This window comes from Mandrillus leucophaeus, unplaced genomic scaffold, assembly GCF_000951045.1.
Source record: "Mandrillus leucophaeus isolate KB7577 unplaced genomic scaffold, Mleu.le_1.0 Scaffold388, whole genome shotgun sequence".
NCBI classification, from domain to species: Eukaryota; Metazoa; Chordata; class Mammalia; order Primates; family Cercopithecidae; genus Mandrillus; species Mandrillus leucophaeus.
This window is the reverse complement of record NW_012104120.1, coordinates 283349-288184: the sequence shown is the minus strand read 5'-3', so window position 1 is coordinate 288184 and position 4836 is coordinate 283349.

Sequence of the window (4836 nt, the reverse complement as noted above, 5' to 3'; positions counted from 1 at the left end):
GAAGGAAGGAAGGAAGGAAGGAAGGAAGGAAGGAAGGAAGGAAGGAAGGAAGGGAGAGAGAGAGAAAGAAAGAAAGAAAAAGGGATGGATTAAAGACTTAAATGTGAACACTCAGGAAGATGGCTGGGAATGGTGGCTCATGCTTGTATTCCCAGCACTTTGGGAGGCTGAGGTGGGTGGATCACCTGAGGTCAGGAGTTCAAGACCAGCCTGGTCAACATGGTGAAACCCTATCTCTTCTAAAAATACTAAAAAATTAGCCAGGAATGGTGGTGGGCACCTGTAATCCCAGCTACTCAGGAGGCTGGGGAAGGAGAATCACTTGAACCCAGGAGACAGAGGTTGCAGTGAGCCCAGATCACGCCACTGCACTCCAGCCTGGGCGACAGAAAAAAACTCTGTCTCTAAAAAAAAAAACAAACAAACAAACCCTGGAAGACATCCTAAGCAATACCACTCTGGACATACAAACGGGCCAAGATTTTATGACAAAGACACCAAAAGGAATTGCAACAAAAGCAAAAATTGACAAATGAGATCTAATTAAACTAAGAGTTTCTGCACATTGAAAGAAACTAGCAACAGAACAAACAGAAAACAACAGAACAGGAGAAAAATTTTGCAAAGTATCCATTTAACAAAGGTCTAATATCTAGCATCTATAAGTAATGTATGCAAATTTAGAAGAAAAAAAATCCCATTAAAAAGTAAACAAAGGACATGAACATTTTTCAAAAGAAGACATATGTGATGTTAATACGCAATGTCAACTTAACTGGATTGAAGGATGCAAAGTATTTTTCCTGGGTGTGTCTGTGAGAATGCTGCCAAAGGAGATTAACATTTGAGTCAGTGGACTGGGAGAGGCAGACCCACCCTCAATCTGGGTGGGCACCATCTAAATAGCTGCCAGCGTGGCAAGAATAAAACAAGCAGAAGAAGGTGGAAGGACTTGACTTGCTGAGTCTTCCAGCTTTCATGTTTCTCCCATACTAGATGCTTCCTGCCCTCGAACATCAGACTCCAAGTTCTTCAGCTTTTGGACTCTTGGACTTACATCAGTGTTATGCCAGTGTCTCTTGGGCCTTTGGCCACTGTAGACTGAAGGCTGCACTATAAGTTTCCCTACTTTTGAGGTTTTGGGACTCGGACTGATTCACCACTGTCTTCCTTGCTCCTCAACTTGCAGACAGCCTATCGTGGGACTTCACCTTGTGATCGTGTGAGTCAATTCTCCTAAAACCTCCCTTTCATATATACATATATCCTATTAGTTCTGTCCCTCTAGTGAACCCTAATACAACATACATGTGGCCAACAAGTATGTAAGAAAAGGGTCAACATCCTTGATCATTAGAGAAATGCAAATCAAAACCACAATGAGATGCCATCTCACACCAGTCAGAATGGCTATTATGAAAAATAAAAGATGAACAAAAAAATAACAGATGCTGGCGAGGTTGTGGAGAAAAATGAACACTTATGCACTGGTTTGTTTCTTTGTTTTTTATTTGTTTTTTCAGACATAGTCTTGCTGTGTCGCCCAGGCTGGGGTGTAGTGGTGTAATCTTGGCTCACTGCAACCTCTGCCTCCCATGTTCAAGCAATTCTCCTGTCTCAGTCTCCCGAGTAGCTGGGATTACAGGTGTATGCCGCCTCTGAGCCCAAGCTAAGCCATCATATCCAGGGTGACCTGCACTTATACGCCCAGATGGCCTGAAGCAAGTGAAGAATCACAAAAGAAATGAAAATGGCCTGTTCTTGTCTTAACTGATGAGGTTCCCCCACAAAAGAAGTGAAAATGGTCCCTACCTTAACTGGTGACACTACCTTGTGAAATTCCTTCTCATGGCTCATCCTGGCTCATCCTGGCTCAAAAGCTCCCCCACTGAGCACTTTGTGACCCCCACCCCTGCCTGCCAAGGAACAATCCCCTTGGACTGTAATTTTCCTTTGCCTATGCAAAACTTATAAAAAGGCCCCACCCCTATCTCCCTTCTCTGACTCTCTTTTTGGACTCAGCCCACCTGCACCCAGGTGAAATAAACAGCCTTGTTGCTCACCCAAAGCCTGCTTGGTGGCCTCTTCACATGGATGCAAGTGAAAATGCACTGGTTTGTTTGTTTTTTGTTTGCTTGTTTTGTTTTTTCAGAAGCAGTCTAGATCTGTCGCCCAGGCTAGGGTGTAGTGGAACAATCTCGGCTCACTGCAAACTCTGCCTCCCTTGTTCAAGCAATTCTTCTGCCTCAGACTCCCGAGTAGCTGGGATTATAGGTGTATGCCACCACGCCCAGCTAATTTTTGTGTTTTTAGTAGAGACCAGGTTTTGCCACATCGGCCAGGCTGGTCTTGACCTTGGCGACTCCTGACCTCAGTGATCTGCCCGCCCCGGCCTCCCAAAGTGCTGGGATTACAGGTGTGAACCACTGCACCCAGCCAGGAAGACTTAATATACTGTTGGTGGGAGTGTAAATTAGTTCATCCCAACCTTTTTGTCACTAGGGACCAGTTTCATGGAAGACAATTTTTTCATGGACTAGGGGTATAGGGGAGATGGTTTTGGAATGATTCAAGCACATTACATATATTTAATTATTTATTTATTTATTATTTTTTGAGACAAAATCTCACTCTTGTCACCCAGGCTAGAGTACAGTGGTGCAATCTAGGCTCACTGCAATCTCTACCTCCTGGTTTCAAGCAATTCTCCTGCCTCAGCCTCCCAGGTAACTAGGATTACAGGCACCGGCCACCACAACTGGCTAAGTTTTGTCTTTTTTGTAGAGACGGGGTTTCATCATGTTGGCCAGGCTGGTCTCAAACTCCTGACCTCAGGTGATCCACCTGCCTTGGCCTCCCAAAGTTCTGGGATTACGAGCGTGAGCAATGGCACCCAGCACAAGCACATTACATTTATTGTGCACTTTATTTTTATTATTATTACATTGTAATATATAATAATTATGCACCTCACCATAAAGTAGAATCAGTGGGAGCCCGGAGCTTGTTTTCTTGCAACTAGACGGTCCCATCTGGGGATGATGGGAGATAGTGACAGATGCACACTGCAGGGGAAGTGCATTAGATCATCAGGCATCAGATTCTCATAAGGAGCATGCAGCCTAGACCTCTCACACGTTCAGTTCACAATAAGGATGGTGCTCCTATGAGAATCTAATGCCACCATTGATCTGACAGCAGGCAAAACTCAGGCAGTAATGCAAGTGATGGAGAACAGTAAATACAGATGAAGCTTTGCTTGCTTGCTCACTGCTTCTACTGCTGTGTGGCCCAGTTCCTCACTAGGCCATGGACCTAGTTCATGGCCCACAGGGTTGGGGACCCCTGATCTAATGTGACAACTCTGGAAATCAGATTCTATACCCACTATTTGTTGTTGCTGTTGTTGCTGCTGTTTGTTATTGTTGTTCAGTGTTTAATGAGCTTTCTGAAATAATTTTGTAGTCTGGGGCTACTCTTCAATACTCAGCCAGGCAGTTTACATCTCTGCCTTAGCCTTCACTTCCTGCTTGCCCAGAGCCTCAAGGTCAGTCAGAGGTGAGAGCTTTGAGCCTTCCCAGGTCTTTACTGAACATGTACGCAGCCCTACACTTGGGAGTAGCCTCACAGATTCCCAGGAATCATTCAGTTGGAATTTTCAAAGCCCTTATGGACATCTCATTCTCCTGCTTTTCTTTTAAAGCTTTTTGGTTAGCCTATTGTCTGCCCAAAATGTTATGTACAACCTCATACAGGCACCAACTTGAATAACGGCCTTTAAATGTTTTTGACAAATACCCTAAGGAAAAAACGTTTGCATTAAGTGAGCTCTTAGGACAAATAAAGACATCCTGGCAGTGGGATGTTTCTGAAAACCACCAGCCAAGTCAAATGACAGTTCTCTGGGAATGAGGCTTTGAAGGAAATCGAGCCCTGTTCTGTCTTTCCAGTGGCTGCCGGGCTATTGGTCCTCACTGTAATTATGGGCTGTTAATTTGCAAGGCTGCAGTGGAGCCAGTGAGGAGGGGATGAGAATAGAATAGGGCAAGTTAAAAATACCATATGACTTGCTGTACTTAATGAGATTTTTCAATTTGTTTATTTGTGTGTGTATATACACATACATATATATACATATACATACACCCACACCCCCACACCTCCCCCCACCCACACACAGAGTGAATGGAAAATAAATCTTGGGGCCCCAAAATCACTAAGCTAAAGGGAAAAGTCAAGCTGGGACCTGCTTAGGGCAAACCTGCCTCCCATTCTATTCAAAGTCATCCCTCTGTTCACTGAGATAAATGCATATCTGATTGCCTCCTTTGCAAAGGCTAATCAGAAACTCAGAAGAATGCAACCATTTGTCTCTCACCTACCTGTGACCTGGAAGCCTTCTGGCTGCTTGAGCTGTCTGACCTTTCTTGACAGAACCAATGTATATCTTATATATATAGATTGATGTCTCATGTCTCCCTAAAATGTATAAAACCAAGCTGTGCCCTGACTACCTTGGGCACGTGTCATCAGGACCTCCTGAGGCTGTGTCACAGGTGTGCATCCTCAATCTTGGCAAAATAAGCTTTCCAAATTAAACAAGACCGTTCTCAGATATTCAGTGCTCACATTTTGGCAACCATAAAGGGATTCTGGGTAGGCGCGCTCCTGACCTTTGACAAATCTCCTATCCGTGCTCGGTACCAGCTTGAACTATCTTTATGGCTCAAACCAATAGGACAATTTGCTGAGGCCTGGAGGCACCCCCTCCAATCACTGATCTTCCAAAATTTGATCAAGATCTAAAGTTTATTTTGCTGTACAACTCCTTTTGTT